The sequence below is a fragment of the Leucoraja erinacea genome, chromosome 23 (assembly GCF_028641065.1).
Source record: "Leucoraja erinacea ecotype New England chromosome 23, Leri_hhj_1, whole genome shotgun sequence".
NCBI classification, from domain to species: Eukaryota; Metazoa; Chordata; class Chondrichthyes; order Rajiformes; family Rajidae; genus Leucoraja; species Leucoraja erinaceus.
The window spans coordinates 29789253-29802151 of record NC_073399.1 but is presented as its reverse complement, the minus strand read 5'-3'; the positions used below and the strand labels follow the sequence as shown (position 1 = coordinate 29802151).

Genomic DNA, 12899 nt, shown 5'->3' with positions numbered 1-12899 from the left:
TTTAGTATAGAGATACAGCACGGAAACAGGCCCTTTGACCCGCCCTGACCATCGATCGCCCGTTCACACTAGTTCGATGGTATCAACTCCCGACACACTAGAGGTCATTTACAGAGGCCAATTAACCAGCAGACTCGCACATTGCTGTCCCACTGCGGCAACCTAATTGGCGAGCTTAGAAGAGTTTGCCCTCGACTCTTACTCGCAGCATGGTCGACACGTGGTCCTAGGAGGTCTTTGTAACTCTCCTTGTAACTGCTCAAGAGTAGTCCCCGCGTACCCGAGGCCTCAGCTACGTCGCAGCGTATTTTTCAACATGCTGAAAAATGCCCACGAGTAAAAAAAGGACTCCATGGAAAAAATAGATTTTTTTTTTACTCGTTGGTTTGTCGAAGTAGGTCGTAGTAGGTCGGCACGTTATTCATGGGTAATCGAGGGTAGTCAAAAGTAGTCGTAGATAGTCTTCAACATAGTCGAAGGAGGTCGTCTTCAATCTCCACTATTCAGTGTCAAATTTTCCCGAAGCTAGTCGAAGTCTTCAACACAGTCGAAGGAGGTCGAAGGAGGTCTTCTACATGAGATTTTTCCAAACTCTCCTAAACTCTTCTAAACTCGCCAATTAGGTTGCCGCAGTGGGACAGCCCCTTCACTCTACCTCTTTTACCACTAGTATGTAGATGAATGGATGGGAAAGTGGCTTAACATAGAACGAGTGTGAATGGGTAATTGATGGTTGGCATGGAATCGGTAGGCCAAAGGGCCTGTTTTTTTCAATCAATCAATTCTCCTCATTATTCTTAATCCAGAAGATAATGTTATCATGTAGAAACAAAGGACTGCAGATGCTGGATTACAAATAAAGACACAGTGTTGGAGGAACTGAGTGGGTCAGGCAGCATCACTGGAGAATAAGGGGAGGTGACATTTTGGGTCAGGACCCTCCTTCGGGTTCTACTGCAGTTGTACAGGGTCTTGGTGAGACCACACCTGGAGTATTGTGTAAAGTTTTGGTCTCCTAATCTGAGGAAAGACATTCTTGCCATAGAGGGAGTACAGAGAAGGTTCACCAGACTGATTCCTGGGATGTCAGGACTTTCATATGAAGAAAGACTGGATAGACTTGGCTTGTACTCGCTAGAATTTGGAAGATTGAGGGGGGATCTTATAGAAACTTACAAAATTCTTAAGGGGTTGAACAGGCTAGATGCAGGAAGATTGTTCCCGATGTTGGGGAAGTCCAGAACAAGGGGTCACAGCTTAAGGATAAAGGGGAAATGTTTTAAGATTGATTTGCGAAAAACATTTTTTAAACAGAGAGTGGTGAATCTCTGGAATTCTCTGCCACAGAATGTAGTTGAGGGCAGTTCATTGGCTATATTTAAGAGGGAGTTAGATGTGGCCCTTGTGGCTAAAGGGATCAGGGTATGGAGAGAAGGCAGGTACAGGATACTGAGTTGGTTGATCAGCGATGATCATATTGAATGGCGGTGCAGGCTCGAAGGGCCGAATGGCCTACTCCTGCACCTATTTCTATGTTTCTATATTTCTTCAGACTAATTAGTTTAGTTTATTGTCATGTGTACCGAGGTATAGTAAAAAGCTAATTAGGGCGTGGGGGGGGGGGGGGGGGGGGGTGGGGGGGGGGGGGGGGGTGGGGGGGGTGGGGTGGGGGGGGGGAAGAAGGTTGGAAGAGAGAAAGGGGCAGGACAAAGCCTGGCAGGTAATAGGTTGATACAGGTGAGGGGAGGTGGGAAGGTTCATGAGGCAGATGGTTGAATAAAGGCTGGAGATGATAAGACAGAAGGCATGAGACAAAAGGATTCTTCAATCATGTTGCGAATCATGAAGCTAGAGGAAGGAATGTAGGTGGAAGAGGAGGGGTGGAGAGAAGTAGGTGTCAGTGCAGGTGGGGCCCAGGGGGGGATATGGGGGAAGAAAGGAGAGGGGTGGGGAATGTAGTTACCTAAACATTTTAGATTGTAAGTCATTGAGAACACATGTCCTTGTATATTAGTGAAGTAGAAAATAATATTTCCAGCCCATAACATGTATGTAGGTGACAGAAGAATGAAAGAGCCATGACACACATAGTCTATTGGAAAATGCTCCCTTCCAAATCATTTCAAAAAGTGTTCTTTAAAGCATTGTAATTAATGAGTAGCACTGTTTAATAAATGTAATTTTAATGTTGGCTTCCCAACTGATAGTTTGTTTTATAGACATCTTTCGGTACAAAATCTATCAGGGAATAATCCCGATTGCAAAATATTGAGACTATACGAACCGATTTTTCACTGGTTCCAAGTGAAATAGTTTCTTCCGCTGTGCATGAGGCAATGTCACAAATGGACACCGTGCCAAGATCATTGCAACTGAACCATTCTATCATGAACGAGAGAGCAGTCCTGAGCTACTATCTTCCTCATTGGAGACCCTCGGACTGTCTTTAATTTGACTTTACTGGCCTTTATCTTGCACAAACTTGATTCCCTTTAGTCTATATCTGTACCCTGTGGATAGCTTGATTGTAATCATGTCTTGTCTTTCTGCTGACTGGAGAGCACGCAACAAAAAATATTTTCACAGTGCCTCGGTACACGTGACAATAAACTAAACTAAAGTCAAGTCTAAAGTAAGGAGTGCTTAAGTGTCATATGTTCTGAAAATTCTGACCAGCAGCAGCAAATGTCAGTTCCTTAATAAAACCTGGAGGCACAATAAACTGCAGATGCTGGATTCTTGAGCAAAGCACAAAGTGCTGGAGGAACTCAGCTGGTCAGGCAGCATCTGTGGAGGGAATGGGCAGATAACATTTTGAGTGAGAGGGGAAAAGTTTAAAGGGGATGTGCATAACAAGTTATTTTAAACAGAGCGTGGTGGGTGCCTGGAATGTGCTGATGAGGTGGTGGTGGAGGCAGATATTATAATTGCATTTAATGGACTTTTGGATAGGTGTATGGATATGCACCTAAAGGCTAAAGGGCCTGCTCTGGTACTGCACTGTTCCATGTTCAATGGGATAAAACAGGTTAAAATTATATATATTTATATATATAAAAGGGAATCAAGTTTGTGCAAGATATATATATATATATATACACTCATGAAATGAATTGATGTCAGGATATGGTTTGTGGGAGTGAAATGGAGAAAATACTGAATGGGATTGGAAGAAGAGTCACGCTATGAAATGTCGACTGCCCATTCCCTCCATGGATGCTGCCTGGCCCGCTAGGTTTTTGTTTGCTCAAGATTCCAGCATCTGCAGTTCCTTGTGTCTCCATTGAATGGGATCTTTCAGGCATCATGCATGTCAAATGTTTGCAGATTCAGAAACATCAGAGACCTGAATCGTTAACTTGGTTTCACCCATTGCCAGTGCTGCCTGACCTACTGAGTATTTCGAGAACATTATTTTCCTCCAGACTTGTTGTAAGAACTCTTTTTTTTTCTCTGCACGAGTTCCTTATTTATTATTATCAAATTGTAACAGATCATGAAATTGTGATCATTCAGAAATTGTGCAGTGAGCTGGGCAAATAAATATGAAAGCAGATCAAAGGCAGATGAAATTAAATCCAAGTTACTGTTCAAAAGCTGGAAGAGTAAGGAAATGAAAATTCTAGAAAACCAAACCAAAATAAGAAAACGATTGAGGAGTTGATGTTTTTGTAAACTTCTGTCAGAAGGTGTTTTGGCAAATTTGAAGCCTTGTAGCATGTTATAACCATATAACCATATAACAATTACAGCACGGAAACAGGCCATCTCGGCCCTACAAGTCCGTGCCGAACACTTTTTTTCCCTTAGTCCCACCTGCCTGCACTCATACCATAACCCTCCATTCCCTTCTCATCCATATGCCTATCCAATTTATTTTTAAATGATACCAACGAACCTGCCTCCACCACTTCCACTGGAAGCTCATTCCACACCGCTACCACTCTCAGAGTAAAGAAGTTCCCCTTCATATTACCCCTAAACTTCTGTCCCTTAATTCTGAAGTCATGTCCTCTTGTTTGAATCTTCCTTATTCTCAAAGGGAAAAGCTGATCCACATCAACTCTGTCTATCCCTCTCATCATTTTAAAGACCTCTATCAAGTCCCCCCTTAATCTTCTGCGCTCCAGAGAATAAAGACCTAACTTATTCAACCTTTCTCTGTAACTTAGTTGTTGAAACCCAGGCAACATTCTAGTAAATCTCCTCTGTACTCTCTCTATTTTGTTGACATCCTTCCTATTATTGGGTGACCAAAATTGTACACCATTTTCCAGATTTGGTCTCATCAATGCCTTGTACAATTTTAACATTACATCCCATCTTCTATACTCAATGCTCTGATTTATAAAGGCTAGCATACCAAAAGCTTTCTTTACCACCCTATCTATATGAGATTCCACCTACAAGGAACTATGCACGGTTATTCCCAGATCCCTCTGTTCAACTGTATTCTTCAATTCCCTACCATTTACCATGTACATCCTATTTTGATTTGTCCTGCCAAGGTGTAGCACCTCACATTTATCAGCATTAAACTCCATCTGCCATCTTTCAGCTCATTCTTCCAAATGGCCTAAATCACTCTGTAGACTTTGGAAATCCTCTTCATTATCCACAACACCCCCTATCTTGGTATCATCTGCATATTTACTAATCCAATTTACCACACCTTCATCCAAATTATTGATGTACATGACAAACAACAAAGGACCCAACACCGATCCCTGAGGCACCCCACTAGTCACCTGCCTCCAACCCGACTAACAACCATCCACCATTACCCTCTGGCTTCTCCCATTCAGCCACTGTTGAATCCATCTTGCTACTGCTGCATTTATACCCAACAGTTGAACCTTCATAACCAACCTTCCATGAGGAACCTTGTCAAAGGCCTTACTAAAGTCCATATAGACAACATCCACTGCTTTACCCTCGTCAATTTCCCTAGTAACCTCTTCAAAAAATTCAAGAAGATTAGTCAAACATGACCTTCCAGGCACAAATCCATGTTGACTGTTCCTAATCAGACCCTGTTTATCCAGATGTTTATATATATTATCTCTAAGTATCTTTTCCATTAATTTGCCCACCACTGAAGTCAAACTAACAGGCCTATAATTGCTAGGTTTACTATTAGAACCCTTTTTAAACAATGGAACAACATGCGCAGTACGCCAATCCTCGGGGACTATTCCCGTTTCTAATGACATTTGAAATATTTCTGTCATAGCCCCGGCTATTTCTACACTAACTTCCCTCAATGTCCTAGGCAATATCCTGTCAGAACCTGGAGACTTATCCACTTTTATATTTTTCGAAAGTGTCAGTATTTCTTTTACTTTGAAACTCATAGTATCCATTGCTACTCTACTAGTTTCCATTACCTCACATCATTCAATATCCTTCTCCTTGGTGAATACCGACGAAAATAAATTGTTCAATATCTCCCCCATCTCTTTTGGCTCTGCAGATAGCTGTCCACTCTGTCTCTCCAATGGACCAATTTTATCCCTCGTTATCTTTTTGCTATTAATATAGCTGTAGAAACCCTTTGGATTTACTTTCACCTTACTTGCCAAAGCAACCTCATGTCTTCTTTTAGCTTTTCTAATTTATTTCTTAAGATTCTTTTTACATTCCTTATACTCCTCAAGCACCTCATTTACTTCATGCTGCCTATAATTATTGTAGATCTCCCTCTTTTTCCGAACAAGATGTCCAATTTCCCTTGAAAACCAGGGCTCTTTCCACTTTTTACTGTTTCCTTTCAACCGAACAGGAACATAAAGATTCTGTACTCTTAAAATTTCCCCTTTAAATGTCTTCCATTTCTCTTCTACATCCTTCCCATAAAACAAAATGTCCCAGTTCACTCCTTTTAAATCATTGCGCATCTCATCAAAATTAGCCTTTCTCCAATCAAAAATCTCAACCCTAGGTCCAGTTCTGACCCTCTCCATAATTATATTGAAACTAATGGTATTGTGATCACTGGACACGAAGTGCTCCCCAACGCATACCTCCGCCACCTGTCCCGTCTCATTTCCTAACAGGAGGTCCAACACTGCCCCTCCTCTAGTAGGTACCTCTATGTATTTCTGCAAAAAACTATCCTGCACACATTTTACAAACTCCAAACCATCCAACCCATTTACCGAATGTGTTTCCCAGTCTATGTGTGGAAAGTTGAAATCTCCCACAATCACTACTTTGTGCTTACTACTAATATCTGCTATCTCCTTACATATTTTCTCTTCCAATTCTCGATCCCCATTTGGCGGTCTATAATACACCCCTATAAGTGTTGCTACCCCTTTCCCACTTCTCAGTTCCACCCAAAAAGCCTCCCTAGATGAGCCCTCCAATCTATCCTGCCAAAGCACTGCTGTCAGTATTGATGTGGATAGAGAACTGGCTGGCAAACAGGAAGCAAAGAGTAGGAGTAAACGGGTCCTTTTCACAATGGCAGGCAGTGACTAGTGGGGTACCGCAAGGCTCAGTGCTGGGACCCCAGCTATTTACAATATATATTAATGATCTGGATGAGGGAATTGAAGGCAATATCTCCAAGTTTGCAGATGACACTAAGCTGGGGGGCAGTGTTAGCTGTGAGGAGGATGCTAGGAGACTGCAAGGTGACTTGGATAGGCTGGGTGAGTGGGCAAATGTTTGGCAGATGCAGTATAATGTGGATAAATGTGAGGTTATCCATTTTGGTGGCAAAAACGGGAAAGCAGACTATTATCTAAATGGTGGCCGATTGGGAAAGGGGGAGATGCAGCGAGACCTGGGTGTCATGGTACACCAGTCATTGAAGGTAGGCATGCAGGTGCAGCAGGCAGTGAAGAAAGCGAATGGTATGTTGGCTTTCATAGCAAAAGGATTTGAGTATAGGAGCAGGGAGGTTCTACTGCAGTTGTACAGGGTCTTGGTGAGACCACACCTGGAGTATTGCGTACAGTTTTGGTCTCCAAATCTGAGGAAGGACATTATTGCCATAGAGGGAGTGCAGTTCACCAGACTGATTCCTGGAATGTCAGGACTGTCTTATGAAGAAAGACTGGATAGACTTGGTTTATACTCTCTAGAATTTAGGAGATTGAGAGGGGATCTTATAGAAACTTGCAATATTCTTAAGGGGTCGGACAGGCTAGATACAGGAAGATTGTTCCCGATGTTGGGGAAGTCCAGGACAAGGGGTCACAGCTTAAGGATAAGGGGGAAATCCTTTAAAACCGAGATGAGGAGAACTTTTTTCACACAGAGAGTGGTGAATCTCTGGAACTCTCTGCCACAGAGGGCAGTTGAGGCCAGTTCATTGGCTATATTTAAGAGGGAGTTAGATGTGGCCCTTGTGGCTAAGGAGATCAGAGGGTATGGAGAGAAGGCAGGTACGGGATACTGAGTTGGATGATCAGCCATGATCATATTGAATGGCGGTGCAGGCTCGAAGGGCCGAATGGCCTACTCCTGCACCTAATTTCTATGTTTCTATGTAATGTCTTCCCTGACTAGTAATGCAACACCTCCACCTCTTGCCCGTCCAATTCTATCACACCTGAAGCAACGAAATCCTGGAATATTTAATTTCCAATCACAGCCCTCCTGCCACCATGTTGCACTGATCGCCACAACATCATACTTCCAGGTGTCTATCCAGACTCTAAGCTCATCCACCTTTCTTACAATGCTCCTAGCATTAAAATATGCACATTTAAGAAACCCCCCGCCTCTTATTCTCTGTTTATTTCCTTTTTTTTCTTTCTCCTCTTGTGCCCGAGTGCTTCCCTTTTCTGCTTCCTGCCTCCCATTCTGTCTACTAGCTTTCTCTATTTGAGTCCCTCGCCCCAGCCATTCTAGTTTAAAGTCTCCCCTTGTTGGCCTTCATTAGTCAGGGTATCGACTGTAGAGTTTGGGATGCAATGTTATAGTTATGCAAGATGCTGGTGAGGCCTAACTTGGAATATTGTGTTCAGTTTTGGTCATCCTGCTATGGGAAAGATGTTAAAACAAAGAACTGCAGATGCTGGTTAATACACAAAATGACAAGGTGCTGGAGTAACTCAGCAGGTCAGGCAACATGTCTGGAGAACCTGGATATGTGACATTTCGGGTCAGGGCTGTTCTTTAGACTGATTGGGGAGGGGGAGGGAAGACAAAGTTGGAAGAGAGGAGGGGCAAGACAAAGACTGGCAAGTAAAAAGTGGATACAGGTGAGGTGTCTACTTTTACTTGCCAGAGTTTGTCCTTCTCCTCATCTCTTCCCCTTCCTCCCCCCCTGCCCCCCACACCATCAGTCTGAAGAAGCATCCCGACCCGAAACACCAGCTAACCATGTTCTCCAGAGATGCTGCCTGACCCGTTGAGTTATTCCAGCACCTCGTGGCCTTTTGTAGGAAAGATGTTATTGAACTGGAAAGGGTGCAGAGAAGGTTTACGAGGATGTTGCCGAGACTCAAGGGGCCTGAGCTACAGCAGGAGGTTGGGCAGGCGAGGACTTTATTCTTTAGAGCACAGGAAGCTGAGAGGTGATCTTATAGAGATGTATAAAATCATGAAGGGAATAAATTGGGTGAATGCACAGAGTCTATATCCAGGGTAGTGATATCAAGAACCAGAACACATAGGTTTAAGGTGAAAGGAGAAAGATTTAATAGGAAGGTGATGAACAAATGTTTCACACAGAAATTGGTGGGTTTATGAAACGAGCTGCCAGAGGAGGTAGTTGGGGTAGGTGCTATAACAACATTTAAAAGATGTTTGGACAGATACATGGATAGGAATGTGTGGTTGATGCAGTCAGCATATTTGTATTAGGCGTAATATTAAGGGTTCAATTCGAAGATAGACACAAAATGCAGAAGTAACTCAGCGGGTCAGGCAGCATCAATGGATAGAAGGATGTTTGAAGAAAGTTTACAGAAGGGTCTCGACCTGAAACGTCACCCATTCCTTCTCTCCATTGATGCTGCCTGTCCCGCTGAGTTACTTCAGCATTTTGTGTCTGTCTTCGGTGTAAACCAGCATCTGCAGTTCCTTCCTACACATTCCGGGGTTCAATTCATTGTTTGCAGCTCTGAACATCAGGAGTATCATTGATTCATAGAAACATAGAAAATAGGTGCAGGAGGGGGCCATTCGGCTCTTCGAGCCAGCACTGCCATTCATTGTGATCATGGCTGATCGTCCCCATATCAATAACCCGTGCCTGCCTTCTCCCCATATCCCTTGACTCTACTTGCCCCTAGAGCTCTATCTAACTCTCTCTTAAATCCATCCAGTGACTTGGCCTCCACTGCCCTCTGTGGCAGGGAATTCCATAAATTCAGGACTCTCCGGGTGAAAACATTTTTTTCTCACCTCAGTCTTAAATGACCTCCCCTTTATTCTAAGACTGTGGCCCCTGGTTCTGGACTCGCTCAACATTGTGAACATTTTTCCTGCATCTAGCTTTGTCCAGTCCTTTTATAATTGTATATGCTTCTCTAAGATGCCCCCTCATCCTTCTAAACTCCAGTGAATTCAATTGACGCTCTGAAATAGACAGCACCTTCCACCTTCCAGCATATGCCCACCAAACCCTGTCACTCCATCACTACCGGTATCCCCAAGAATCCCACCTTTTACGCTCGGATGCAAGTATTAAAAATGCACGATGGTTAGAGGCAGAGATTTACAATCAACCGCGGTGCAGGCTCGAAGGGCCGAATGGCCTACTCCTGCACCTATTTCCTATTTTCAATGTTAACCGACGCCTCATAATTCACGTATTAGCTTGATATGTCCGTGGTTTACCAGCGAGGACCTTCCTGCTGTCACCCCGAGATTGTCCCCAGTTTGTGGAGGTCAAATGTACATAATCACTGCCCACTGTTTTTTGGGGGGGGTTTCCTCTCACTAATTTTACAAAGCAATCGGACCCAGTCGACCAAGTTTGTCTGACATCCAACCATTCACTGCTCCCCTGCAGAATGTAAATAGTTTGTTTAAGAAGGAACTGCAGATGCTGGAAAATCGAAGGTGGACAAAAGTGCTGGAAAAACTCAGCGGGTGCAGCAGCATCTATGGAGCGAAGGAAATAGGCAACGTGAAACGTTGCCTATTTCCTTCGCTCCATAGATGCTGCTGCACCCGCTGAATTTAAACAACTGTTTGCCTGCTGTAACCATCCCTGAAAATATTCTATGTTAACTGAGCTCTCTGGAGAAGCTTTAAAAAATATATATATATTTAAAATAAAATCGAGTTTGCAGAAGCGTCGCAGAAGTAACAGGGAAATTGCGAGGCTGAAGTACATTCAGGATTGTACAACACAAATATTTCTCTGTTAATATTTTCCGCTGCGCAATATAAGACTGTTTTAGTCATGCCTGTGTCTTGACAACACTAATTTATCGCCTGGAAGGGTCAAGCTAATTAGGCAGTCGCGGTAAGTCCTTGTCAGGGAAGCACCTGTCAGTTTTGTGTGTGTGTGTCTGTAAGCATCAGCCGGAGCTGCCAGTGCTCACGATGGTGGCAGAGGAGAGATGCTGACGGACCGGGCTGCGTGCAGCTGAAGCGAACTGATTGTCCCTGCCTCGGCATGTGAGCAGCACTTTTAACTCTGCACTCATCACTTCTCTGTGTGAGTACGGCCGTTTCATTGTCTTTTCAATGTGGGGGGAAAAGGAACAAAAAAAAAACACACAAGGGGAGGGAGGGTTGGACCATATTGTGTGGAGAGAGAAAAACATACATAGGCGAGAAAGATAGAGAGGCATCGTGAAAGCTTGAGAAAAAAAATATATTACAAAGAGATGGACAGTGGATCAACAACGTTGCACGGGTCGGGAGAAGAATGCTTTTCCTAAAAAAAAAAATCTCTTTCAGGACTTGATATTATTTTCTTGGCATCTATCAGCTCCTTTGAGCCCGACAGCATTATTCTGGGGGTTTAAACTTTATTGTGTGAAATGCTGGAAGATTTGCTTCAAGCGTGATTGAAATGCTGTAGGATTTTTTTGGAGTAGGTATGTAGTGGGCTCTCTGGGAGACTGGAGAGACAAAGTGAGAGTTTCACTGCTGGAATGCAGAAAGATGTGGACTACAGTGATGTGGGAGATGACAGGGTCCCATCTCACGCCACTCATTCTCTCTTCTTTTCTTTCCCGGAGTGGTTAGGGGTGGTTTGTGGAGATTGGAAAGTGTCAAGAGGACACACAGATCCAATCTGCCTCCTTGCTCTGACACAGAGAGCTGGGCGCAAGAGCCACGCGAGCTGAGGAAAAATGATACGGAGCCAAGCATGCTGAGGGCAAAGACTTCTTAACGGGATCAGTGCGAGGGTGGGCGAACATGTGTGGCTTTTTTTCACTACCAGTTCGACTCTTGTATTTTCTCTGCACCGCGCGAGAGACGGTGAAATTAAACTAAAATTCTTCCCAGAGAAAGTGGGCAGATAGATGCATGCAATCTCCAGAAACCGTTCATTCAAATACAAGGTTAAAGTTGCATGTTAGCGTGAGTAGCGAACCAGGAAATTTAAAGTATTCTGCTGTTTGCCTTCTTGCACGTGTGGGTTGCTTTTCACTAATACAGGTGATCATTTACCTTTGAAGTGCAAAAAGTAGCATTTGCGGTGTTGAATTGCATGCTGCAGTTGCTGTCCTGTTCATCAGAGGTATCACTTAACACGTTGTGAGGCTACAGAACTGAAGCACTTGTATTCTTTCATGCAGCCTTCTCATTACAAATAACTGTACATTTACTAATGTCGCTGAACCTGTTTAATTGCTTGCCTGCTGAGTAGCAAACCAGCCTCTCCATGCACAATCCACAAATGGCACAAAGGAAAATGTTGATGCAACTGTGCATCCCTTCACCAAAAGTTGAATCCTCTGGAAACTATTTCATTGTTCCACTTGGAATCCTCCAGTCCATTCGTCTCCCATTGTGTGTAGTCATTTACAAAGGTAACTATAACTGTGTGATATCTGAAAGTTGAGAATGGGCGACGAAAATGACTGAAACACTATTTTGCACAAATATGTCAATTTGAAGTTACAAATATGCAGGTGTATGGGACTCATCACAAGCTCCCCACACATGTTAACTGCTATCAAATGTGTGCATCTACTAAACGAATGTCTTTGTTAATAAACTGTTTGAGTTTGCACAATTGTCCATTTGTGAGAGTGGATTGTAAATTATGTATCTATAATTTATTTCCATATTCACAGGAGAACGATTTTCACATTGAGGAGGGCAGGTGGGGTCAGATGGAAATGATGTTTCCATGGTTTATTTGCACAATTTTGACTAATTGCAGAGGGATTCATGTAACCATAGTTATAGACACAGCCATGCAGACTGCAACGGTGTAGATGTGGAAAAGATAAATCTTCACAAACATATCACGAGCAAGGTATTTCTACCAAAAGCATTTTATTCTCTCACACTCTCTCTCTTTCTCACATACACTCTCACACTCACACACTCTCTCACACACACTCTCCAACACACTCACTCACACACACACACACACACACACACTCTCATGACCACATACTCTTCTCATACACACTCACTCTAAAGCTCAAACACTCGCACACAATATCAGACACACTGTCTCGCACCCATTCTCTCACGCGCATTCTCAGACACACACACACACACTCTCTTACACATTCCCACACACTCTCTAATGCACAATCTAACACATTCTCTCACACCACACATACTCCCTCTCACACACTCACACACAAACAATATCAGACACACACACTCACACACGCACACACTATCACACACACACTCTCACATGCACACACTCACATGCACACACTCACACACACACTCTCACACATGCTCACACATGCACACACTCACACACACTCTCACATGCACACACTCACACA

At 43.4% G+C, this 12899-nt stretch overlaps 1 protein-coding gene across 1 annotated transcript in view; it reads left to right on the top strand.

Moving 5' to 3' along the window:
* The first annotated feature begins 10288 nt into the window (after positions 1 to 10288).
* Positions 10289 to 12899, top strand: part of LOC129708437 (RNA binding protein fox-1 homolog 3-like) — a 1476502-nt gene continuing 1473891 nt past the window's right edge. Inside the window, exon 1 of the mRNA XM_055654200.1 lies at positions 10289 to 10627. The gene's annotated coding sequence lies outside the window, so the exon portion shown is untranslated. The remainder of the gene's footprint in view (positions 10628 to 12899) is intronic.